Here is a 12,396-nt window from a genome sequence, read left to right on the forward strand (position 1 = left end):
TTGCTCTGCATCCCCTCTCCTCTCAAGGGGAGGGCTCCTCAGACCTCCTAAAAATCAGGCACCCACAGTGGCCTGCCTTTTGGTTGGGGGGTAGGCACTGCATAACACAGCAAGGTTTCTGTGTGGGGCTAACACAAGTCTGTAAGTTCCTGTATTCCCACATGGTGCTACCAGCTGCTGGACTGAGAAGGATGTTGTCTCCTGCTGTTTGTGATGGGAGTGTAGGAGTTCACAGTTCCTGACCTGCTTTGGCCAGCAGGCCCAGGAACAGTCATGATTGAATTAACTCACCCCTTCCTTTCAGTCATAATTTCTCTGTATTTTCATCCAGGCCCTCCCTATGTAATGTAGAAGTTCCTCTGACTGCTCGTACCCTGGAACCATTGTCCCAATCATTTTCTGCCTGTTCTCTAGTTATTCTACAGTGCAGAAGTTTGCTCTGGCTCTATTCCACCATCTTCCCCTGTGAATTTTTTAGTTTTTTAATCCTCATAACATATATACTTCTTAAAATTTCCCCTTAAAACACCAAAATATATAACTCAGTGCTGTCAATTATGTTCACAATTTTGTGCTACAATTCCCTTACCAAACTTTTCCATCATCCCAAATAGAAACTGTACAATTTAAGGATTAACTCCATATTGCCTACCCATTATATATCCTTAGTAACCTATATTCTAGATTCTGATTCTTAAGAGTTTCCTTATTCTTCTAATTATTTCATATCAGTTGGATCATAGAACACTTTTCCTTATGTGTCTGCTCATTTCACTCCCCAAACGTCTTCAATGTTCATCCATGTTATCATATTATCAGAATTTGATTCCATTTTAAGCTTGAATGATATTCTATTCTATGTATGTACCAAATATTTTTTATCCATTCATCAGTAGATGGATACTTAGGTTGCTTCAACATTGTGACAAATATGAGTAATGCTGCTATGAACATCAGTGTGAAAATATCTGTTTGAGTCCCTACTTTCAATTCTTTTGGATACAGGAATACCTAAAAGATATTGTGGATTCAGTTGCAGACCACAATAAAGAAAATAACACAGTAAAGAGAGTCACATGATTTTTTTGGTTTCTCAGTACATATAAAATTGTATTTACACTATACTGTATTCTATTACATGTGTAATAGCATTATGGGCTAAAAATTGCTAACCACCATATAAGCCTCCACTGAGTCATAATCTTTTTGCTAGTGGTGTGTTTTGCCTCAGTGTTCATGGCTGTTCAATGATCAGGGTGATGGTTGCTGAAGTTTGGTGGCTGTGGCAATTTTTTAAAACAGGACAGCAATGAAGTTGGCTTCATTGATTGGCTCCTTTCACAAAAGATTTCTGTGTAACGTGCTATGTTTGATAGCTCTTTTACCATTGTAGAACTCCTTTCAAAACTGGAGTCAGTCCTCTCAAAATATGTTGCTGCTTTATACACTAAGCATGTGTAATATTCTAAACCCTTAATTGTGTTATCAAAAAAGTTCACAGCATCTTCACCAGGCTTAGATTCCATCTCAAGAAAACACTTTCTTTGTTCAAGAAATGACTCCTCATACACTCCAGTTTTATCATGAGATTGCAGAAATCCAGTCACATCTTCAGGCTCCAATTCTAATTCTAGTTCTCTTGCTATTCCCAGCACAACTGCCCATATTTCCAGCACTGAAATCAAAGGAATCCATGAGGATTTGGATCAACATCTTCCAAACTCCAGTTAATGTTGATATTTTGTCCTTGTATGAATCATGAATGTGCTTATTGGCATCAAGAATCATGACTCCTTCCCAGGTTTTCAATTTACTTTGCCCACTTCCATCAGAGAAGTTACTGTCTAAGACCAGCTATAGTCTTCCACAAGTATATTTCTAGACATGAAAGTTGAAATCATTTCTTGATCTATGGGCTTCAGAATGGTTGTTGTCTTAGTAGGCATGAAAATATTACTCATTGTATATCTCCATCAGAGCTCTTGGGTGACCAGGTGCATTGGCAATGAGCAGTAATTATTTTAAGTTAAATTTTATTGAGATATATTCACATACCATATAATTATCCATGGTGTACAATTGTTCACAGTACCATTATATAGTTGTACATTCATCAACATAATCAATTCTTGAACATTTTCATTATAACACACAAAAAGAATAAGAATAAAAGTTAAAGTATAAAAGAACAACCAAAACATCCCATACCCCCATCCCTCCTGATTACTCATTTACTTATTCTCATTTTTATATTCATATAGAATGGTATAAAGGGAGTGGGAGCCACAAAGATTTCACAATCACATGGTCACACAGTGTAAGCTATATAACTATACAATCATCTTCAACAGTAAAGGCTACTGGTTTGCTGTTCAACAGTTTCAAGTATTTTCTTCTAGCTATTTCAACACACTAAGAACTAAAAAGGGATGTCTATATAATGCATAAGAATAACCTCTAGAATGATATCTTGACTCTATTTGAGATCTTTCAGCCACTGAAACTATATTTTGTTCCCTTCCTCTTCCCCTTTTGGTCCAAGAAGGCTTTCTCAATCCCATGATGCCAGGGCCAAACTCATCACTGGGAATTATATCCCACATTGCCAGGGAGATATACACCCCCTGGGAGTCATGTCCCACATAGTGGGGAGGGCAGTGAGTTTACCTGCAGATTTGGCTTAGAGAGAGAGGCACATCTGAGCAACAAAAGAGGTTCTCTGGGGGTGACCCTCAGGAACAATTTTAAGTAGGCTTAGCCTCTCTTTTGCAATAACAAACTTCATAAGGCTAAGCTTCAAGATCAAGGGCTCAGCTTTCTAAATTGGTTGTCCCAATGCTTGTGAGAGTATCATAATTCCTTAGGTGGGGAAATTTAATATTCCCACATTTTCCCCCAGTCCCTCAAAGGTGCCTTGCAAATATATATTTATTCTCTGTCCAAATTACTCTGGAATGTATTGGGGCTTTATATTAACTTTTACAAACCAACCAGATTTCACTCTCTATTCAACATTCCATGTAATTATGTTGTTTGAATAAACTGACCACACAAGTTAAATTATATAGTGTGTTACAAAAAATATGTAATATTGCACCTAATAAAATCTCTTCCTTTGGTCTCACAGAAGTTGAAGTTTTAAAACACAGTCAAGGGGGATCCAAGATGGCAGATTAGGAGAGACAGCAAAATTCTCCTTTATGACAAACAGGATAGAGGATGAAAAGTGCTCCAGAATAATGGTTCCAGGGTTCCACTGGCTGGGCAAGGACTTCTTCATCCACAGTGAATGTGCCCTTGGAGAAACTGAGAGTCTGTGTTCAGAAACATGTGAGTGTTTGAGGCTGCTTGGGGAAACAGAAGCTCAGCCATGCCACAGTGTAGAGAAAACTAGGAATGGTGTTTGGAGTGGGTTAGTTTAAAATCCTGGAGAGCAGCAGAGAAACTGTTGGTTAGAGCCACAGTCAAGCATGGTGGGGAGTTCCTTCCATGCCCCAGCCTCCTGCCTCAGTATCTGGTATGGGTGATAGGTCTTCACACACCTGCAGCTGAGAGCCCCCAAACAAGGAACCAGCCACTGCAGCAGGCAGAGTACAATGGAAGTGGGAAGTTTCCATGCCCCATACAGCCATATTTCAGCAGGTTACAAGATGCCCATTTGCAGCACCATGGCCAAGAGCTTCTATAGGGTTTCCTCTCACCTGTGAAGGCACACATCTGTCCTCCATGGAAGCCTATGGAGTGCACAGCCTAGAAGCAGGGGTCCTGCCTGGAAGTGCCAAGAATGCTACACCAATCCCAGGGCCTTGTGGGCCCACAAAAGATAGGGAATGTAGGTAATCTGAGATGGAGGATTAGACATGAGCTATGGCCCCAGGGGATTCCAGCCACAGCCTTGGGAACAGTTGGAAGTACTGGGTCTTAAGGCTGTCTTCCCTGCCTAACTGCACAGGGCATGCCCCCAACCTCAGGGCTGGCAAATGCAACTGCACATGGAAAATTGGTGTACTGATTGGACCTCCACAAAGTTTTGACTCCCACTAGGTGCATAGATAAGGTTGGGGAGAACTGGCTTCAGGGAAAGAGGTGGATTGCAAGTGCCATCTGCTGTTAGGTCAGGGAAAGTGCACTCCACCCAGCGGTAGCTCTGTCAAAGTATAGATAATTGTTCAAATAAGCCTGCATATCATAAAGCAACTCTATCAAGATAAGCAAATGCCAAGGGGCCAAAAACAACAGAAAATTGTAAAACATATGAAGAAACCAGAAGATATGGATAACCCAAACTCCTTAAACAAGAAAACCAGAGGAGACACAGAACTTGGAGCAATTAATCAAAGAAGTAATCACAAACACCAATATCATGGCTCAGTATATAAAGGACATCAAGAAGAGCAGAAAGAATAATTTACAAGGGTAAATTAAAAAATAGAAGAACTTATGGGAATAAAGGAAACTGTTGATCAAATTAAAAAGATTATGGAAACATAGCAGCAGATTAGATGAGTCAAAGAATAAGTTATTGAACTTGAAGATAATGATTTGGAGAGTGCAAGCACAAAAGAATGAATAGAGAAAAAAACTGAAAAATTTGAAATGGATATCAAGGATATGGAGGGCCACATGAAGCATACAAATATAAGAATCATTGGTGTTCCAGAATGGGAAGAGAAGGAAGTGTCTAGGAAGAGTATTCAAAGACATTGTTGGGTAAAACTTCCCAATCCTTCTAAATGACATAAATATGCAAATCATAGATGCTCAACAAACTCCAAACAGAATAAGTCCAAATAAACCCACTCCAAGACATATTCTGATCAGACTGTCAAATGCTGAAGAGAAGGGGCAGGTTCTGAAAGCAGCAAGAGAGAAGAAATTCACCACATACAAGGGAAACAGCATAAGACTAAGTAGTGACTACTCAGTGGCCACCATGGAGGTGAGAAGGCAATGGCTTGACATATTTAAAATTCTGAAAGAGAAAAACTATCAACCAAGAATTCCTTATCCAGCAAAACTCTCCTTCAAATTTGAGAGAGAGTTAAAATGTTCACAAACAAATGGTGAGAGAATTTGCTAACAAGAGACCTGCCCTACAAGATATACGAAAATGAGCTCTGTAGGCAGAGAAGAAAAGAAAGGAAAGAGAGGTCTGGGAAAGGGCTAAGAATGAAAGAGTTATAGTAAGCGTACACTGAAGGAAACAGAGAGGGGGGAAAAGAATATCTGACAAATAAAACCAAAGGATATGATGACTGATTCAAGAAATGCCTCGACAGTAATAACATTGAATGTGAATGGATTAAACTTCCATTTTAAAAGATATAGATTGTCAGAATGGATTAAAAAATATGAACCATCAATATGTTGCTTATAAGGGACTCATCTTAGACCCAGAGACACAAAATAATTGAAAGTGAAGCATTGGAAAAAAATATTCCATGCAAGCTACAGCCAAAAGAAAGAAGGAGTAGCAATATTAATCTCAGATTAAATGGTCTTTAAATGCAAGGATATCATGAGACAAAGAAGGACAGTATATACTAATAAAAGGGACAATTCAGCAAGAAGAAATAGCAATCATAAATGTCAGTTTTCCCAATCAAGGTGCTCCAAAGTACATGAGACAAACATTGGCAAAGCTGAAGGAAGCAATAGATGTTCCCACAATAATTGTGGGATACTTCAGTACATGGCTCTCTCCTACAGATAGATCAACCACATGACCAATAAGGAAATTGAAAACCTAAACAATGTGATAAATGAATTTGACTTAACAGACATATATAGAGCATTACATCCCAAATCACCAGGATACACATTCTTCTCTAGTGCTCACAGAACTTTCTCCAGAATAGATCGTATGCTGGGCTATAAAACAAGCCTCAATAAATTTTAAAAGATTGAACTTATTCAAAGCACATTCTCTGATCACAATGGAATGCAATTAGAATTCAATAACCATCAAATATTTAGAACATTCATGAATATCTGGAGGTAAAACAACACACTTCTAAACAATCAGTGGGTTAAAGAAGAAATGTGAAGAGAAATTGCTAAATATATAGAGATGAATGAAAATGAGAGCACAACATATCAGCATACAGCAAAGGAGGTATTGAGGGGGAAATTTATAGCTCTAAGTGCATACATTAAAAAGGAAGAAAGAGCTAAAATCAAAGAACTAGTGGAATAACTGAATAAGGTAAAAAATGAGAAGATCCACAAGATTGACAAGCTCTTAGCTAGACTGACAAAATAAAAAGAGAAGACCCTTATAAACAAAATAATAAATGAGAGAGGAGACATTACTGCAGATCCCAAAGAAATTTAAAAAATTATGAGGCTACTATGAACAATTGTATGACAACAAACAAGATAATACAGAGGAAATGGACAATTTCCTGGAAACACATGAACAATGTGACTGACCAGAGAAGAAATAGACCTCAACAAACCAATCACAAGCAAAGAGATCCAATTAGTCATAAAAAATCTTCCCACAAATAAAAGCCAAGGGCCACATGGCTTCAGAAGGGAATTCTACCAAACTTTCCAAAAAGAACTGATGCCAGTCTTACCTAAACTCTTTCAGAAAACTGAAGAAAATGGAACACTACCTAACTGATTTTATGAAGCTAACATTACTCTAATACCAAAAGCAGGCAAAGATGCTACAAGAAAGGAAAACTACAGGTCAATCTCCCTCATGAATACAGACCCCAAAATTATCAGCAAAATACCTGCAAATCAAATTGAAGAACACATTAAAAACATCATATACCATGACCAAGTTGGGTTCATTCCAGGCATGCAAGGATGGTTCAACATAAGAAAATCAATCAATGTAATACAACACATTAACAAATCAAAAGGGAAAAATCAAATGATCATCTCAATAGATGCTGAAAAAGCATTCAACAAAATCCAGCATCCTTTTTTTTAATTAAATTCAGTTTTATTGAAATACATTCACACACCATACAATCATCCAAGACATACAATCCACTGTCCACAGTATGATAACATAGTTATGCGTTCATCACCACAATCTATCTCTGAACATTTTCCTTACATCAGAAAGAATCAGAATAAGAATAAAAAATAAAAGTAGAAAAGAACACCCAGATCATCCCCCCATCTCACCCTAGTTTTCATTTAGTTTTGTCCCCATTTTTCTACTCATCCATCCATACACTAGATAAAGGGAGTGTGATCCACAAGGTTTTCACAATCACAGTCACCCCTTGTGATGGACATTGTTATACAGTCGTCTTCAAGAGTCCAGATTACTGGGTTGGAGTTTGATAGTTTCAGGTATTTACTTCTAACTATTCCAATACATTAAAACCAAAGAGGTGTTATCTATGTAGTGCATAAGAATGTCCACCAGAGTGACCTCTCGACTCCATTTGAAATCTCTCAGCCACTGAAACTATTTCATCTCATTTTGCATCCCCTTTTTGGTCAAGAAGATACTCTCAGTCCCATGATGCCGGGTCCACATTCATCCCCGGGAGTCATATTCTGCATTGCCAGGGAGATTTACACCCCTGGGAGTCGGGTCCCATGTAGCGGGGAGGGCAGTGAGTTCACCTGTCAGGATGGCTCAGTTAGAGAGAGAGAGGGCCACATCTGAGCAACAAAGAGGTACTCAGGGGGAGACTCTTAGGCACAATTACATGCAAGTTTAGACTCTCCTTTGTGGTAATGAGCTTCATAAGGGCAAGTCCCATGATCAAGGGCTCAGCACATCAAACTGCCAGTCCCAATGTTTGTGACAACATCAACACCAGTCCAAGTGAGGATGTCCAACACATCCGCACCTTCCCCCAGATCCTCAGGGCTGGGGAGGGGGAGGCTGTAAATATATTTTTTATTGTCTGCCCAGATTACTCTGGGACAGCATCCTTTTTTATTAAAACACTTCAAAAGTTAGGAATTGAAGGAAACTTCCTCAATATAATAAAGGGCATATGTGAACAACCCACAGCGAGAATAGTACTCAATGGTGAGAGACAGAAAGCCTCCCATCTAAGATCAGGAAAAAGACAAGGCTGCCTGCTGTCACCACTGTTATTCAACATTGTGGTAGAAATGCTAGCCAGAATAATCCAGCAAGACAAAGTAATAAAAGGCATCCAAACTGGAAAGGAAGAAGTAAATCTCATTATTTGCAGATGATATGATCTTATATTTGGAAAACCCTGAGAAATCAATGACACAGTTACTTGAGCTAATGAACAAATTTAGCAAAGTAGTGGGATACAAGATTAATACACATAAGTCAGTTAGGTTCCTAGACACTAGAAATGATCTCACTGAAAAGACACTCAAGAGAAAGATTTCATTCTCCATAGCCACTAAAAATATCAAGTAACTAGGAATAAATTTAACCACAGATGTAAAAGACCTATACATATAAAACTACATAACTTTACTAAAAGAAATAGATGAACATCTAAAGATATGGAAAAATATTCCATGTTCATGGATAGGAAGGCTAAATGTAAGATGTCAATGCTACCCAAACTCATATACATATTCAATGCAATTCCAATAAACATACCAAGAACCTACTTGCAGACTTGGTAAAGCTAGTTACCAAATTTATTTGGAAGGGAAAGATGCCTCAAATTGCTAAAATTGTTCTAAAAAAGAAAACCAAAGTGAGAGGACTTACACTTCCTGGCTTTGAAGCTTATTATAAAGCCACTGTGGGAGAACCTAAGATGGTGGCTAGATGAGACAGGGCAAAAAAACACCTCTGTGAAAAATACTAGATAAAAGCCAGAAAGTGACCCAGAACACCAGTTCCAGCAATGCACCAGCTGGACAATGTATGCTAATTCCACAGGGACCGTGCACTTGGTGAAACCGGTAGTCTGCATTCTGAAATGAGGGAGTGAACTTGCTGAATGTCCAGTGGCCAAGCTGCAGTGTGGGGAAACCATGGGTTGGTGTTTGGAGGTGAACTAGTCCTTTTTTTAAAAAAACCCAAAAGTGGCTGCATGCAGCAGCGAGAACCACACAGTGAAGTGCAGCAGGAATGGGCTGTGTGAATGCCTCAATATCTGATGTGGAAGATACCCTTTTGTGCACCTGCTGCTGATTGTCTCAGAGTGAGGAAGGTAGAGGTTAGCCAAAAGGGGAAAAAAACCATGCCCCTTGCAGCCATCTTCATGGTGAGCTGGACAGCCTCCTGCCTGGCACAGGTGCCACAGCCCAGAACCATGCCAAAAAACCCAGTGTGACAGAAAGTGTTTTGAGCAACATGAGCACAGGCCACAATATCAGGCATGGGCAACAGCCTTTTGTGTCCCAGAGCTGGGAAGGTGGAGCTGTTGGAAGAGGTGGAAATTAACATGCCCCATTCAGCCACCCTTACAGTAGACTGGGAATGCCCCTGCATGGCCCAGCAGCCCAGGGCTTTCCTTGAGGGATGGTGCACACTTGTGACATAGCACAGCCTTCCCTAGCAGAGGCCCTAGAAGTACATGGCTGGGAAGAGGGACCCACTCAGAATTCCCAGGGACCATATGCCAATACCAAGGACTTGTGGGTCAGCAGCAGAGACAATCTGTGGTGAGACTGAACTCAAGGTTCAGACTCTTGGATCAGCCTTGAATCTCTAGGAACACCTGGGAGGTTTGATTATTAAAGCTACCCTGCCTCCCTAACTGCTCAGACACACACCCCACATTCAGGGCAGACAGTACCAACAACACACCCAAACTTGGTGCACCAACTGAACCCCACAAGATTCAGACCCCCACACACCACAAAGACAAAGTTGGGGAGAACTGACTTGAGGGGAATAGGTGACTTGCAGACTCCATCTGCTGGTTAGAGAAAGTGTATGCCACCAAGCTGTAGATCTGACAAATTAAGAGATTGGTGTTCAAATAATTCTTCAAATCCTTAAAGAACCTATCAACTAAAGCAAATGTGAGGAGGCCAAAAACAACAGAAAATTTTAAAGCATATGAAAAAAGCAGATGCTATGGATAACCCAAACCCAAACACCCAAATCAAAAGATCAGAGGAGGAGAAGCTCTGAAGATTCTGACAGCATCATTACGAGAGAAAAGGCAAAGAGCACTCAAAGCAGAAGCCACAGCTCCACCTGCTGCATTTCTTTTCTAGTCTTGCAAATCCAATGCTAAACAAGATGTGCAAAGGACTTGCAGGTCTGCCAGTTCCTGCTTGAAGAGTGCAAAAGATATGAAACATTGCCTAGGTTTCCTGCTGCAGAAGTCTGATTCCTGTGAACATAACTCTTCCCATAGCAAGAAGGACAAAGTGGTCATTTGTCAGAGGGTGAGCCAAGAGGAAGTCAAGAAATGGAGTGAATCACTGGAAAACCTGATTAGCCATGAATGTGGGTTGGCAGCTTTCAAAGCTTTCTTGAAGTCTGAATACAGTGAGGAGAACATTGACTTCTGGATCAGTTGTGAAGAGTACAGGAAAATCAAATCGCCTTCCAAACTAAGTCCCAAGGCCAAAAAGATCTATAATGAATTCATCTCAGTCCAAACAACCAAAGAGGTGAACCTGGATGCTTGTACCAGGGAGGAGACAAGTCGCAACATGCTGGAGCCCATGATAACCTGCTTTGATGAGGCCCAGAAGAAGATTTTCAACCTGATGGAGAAGGATTCATACTGCTGCTTCCTCAAATCCCAATTCTACCTTGATTTGGCCAACCCTTGCAGCTGTGGGTCAGAGAAGCAGACAGGAGCCAAGAGTTCTGCAGACTGTGCTTCTCTGGTCCCCCAGTGTGCCTAACTCCCACCAGGAGGTGGAGGGCTGAAATGCCAAGACTCTATGTTCTGGAAATCTTGAGGCCAAATACTGATGTGTATTAAGCACCAATGCTTTAACCGTGTTGTAGCCTAGTATTCATGCTGCCTGATATGTGTGAGTCACTCCCATGTAGAAACTAGATTTAGTTGGATGTTTAGGTGTTCATAAGTGCAGGACCCCATTCCAGTCCAATGTCCCCCAATTTTTTTAGGTGCCATTTGAGCAAGTATCCAAATGTTGGCCTTTTAGGACTGGCTTTTAAAGATTGTTGGCAGGACTCTCCTCCTAACACTTTGACCTCAGATTGGTTGATTGGTACACTTCAAGTGGCATCTATACATGCACATGTATTCTGTTAGCCAGCACTTTCTCAAAGCCCTAGATGTTTAGATGAGTTTGATCTATTATAAAAGCAGATGGGAAACACCCTAGGTGCTCAATAATTAGAGTGTATATATGTACTTATATGTTTGGTCTGACCCCTGATCTTTCATCCTGCATTCAAACAGAGCAATCTGAACTGACCACCATGAGGCTCAGAAAGAAATACTAATCTGTGAGAAACTGATTCTATAAAATTCCACAGGTCTTGCTGGAGACGCATCCAAGGGACTTCATGCTTAATTTAAACACTGACAGCCTCCAAGTTGAGCAGTATAATAAGGAGCAAAAATCTTTAAGGATCACTTGCCTGATTGACACAGAGCTGTCTCTGATTGATTATTACTGATGGCATTTTTGAGTCTCTTAGCTTCTGGCCTCCCCTTCTTTGCCTGGGTGCTTGGTGCATGCTTATAAGCAGCTGGGATTGGAAAGAGTTGAGAGATAGGATGCTTTAGCTGAATGAGGAAATTCAATTAGGACCTTGCCAGGTCTACTTACCCCAAGAGACTGGCTAAGTGAGGGCACAGAATTCAGAGATTGCTATCCTTATCCTCCATTCTCTTCTCTCCAACTCAAGGTGCTCTTCTCATTTTTTTTCCTGAGAACTTTAACCTCAAATTTGGCTCCTTAGTTCACTTCCCTTCCCCTGCCATAGAGGCTGCAGGCTATATGCCTAGGTTTTAAGCCAGTAGCAGGCAAATGATTTTATTTTATAAAGGAGAAACATGTTTTCACAAACTAAAAGCATTCATGAGTTTTCTCTTTTATGGTAGAATCTTATCCATTCCATCCCAAACATGAGGGCTAAGAGAGACTGGAGGCACTTCTTTCTAGATCCTGAGACTAAATGAGAGTGGGAAAAAGAAAAAAGAAGTTAGCCATCATTAGAACTACTGTTTGGAACTTTTTCAAGGCATACTTGAAATACTTGAAAATGTCTCATTTATGTTATTTATGATGTTTTGTACAATGCTTTTATTATTGTATTGTTTTATAAATGGAAGTGCAGGCTATCACCTGAATTATTAAGAAAAAAACAGATCAGAGGAGACACAGTACTTGGAGCAATTAATCAAAGAACTAAAGACAATGAGACCATGTCACAGTATAGATAGGACATGAAGAGCATGGCACAAGATATAAAGGACATGAAGAAGACCCTAAAAGAGCATAAAGAAGAAATTGCAAGAGTAAATAAAAAATAGA

At 40.0% G+C, this 12,396-nt stretch overlaps 1 pseudogene; it reads left to right on the top strand.

The window, feature by feature from the left end:
• Positions 1-10,156: 10,156 nt before the first annotated feature.
• Positions 10,157-10,788, top strand: LOC119534700 (annotated as a pseudogene).
• The last annotated feature ends 1,608 nt before the right edge of the window (positions 10,789-12,396 follow it).

The sequence above is a fragment of the Choloepus didactylus genome, chromosome 5 (genome assembly GCF_015220235.1).
Source record: "Choloepus didactylus isolate mChoDid1 chromosome 5, mChoDid1.pri, whole genome shotgun sequence".
NCBI lineage: Eukaryota > Metazoa > Chordata > Mammalia > Pilosa > Megalonychidae > Choloepus > Choloepus didactylus.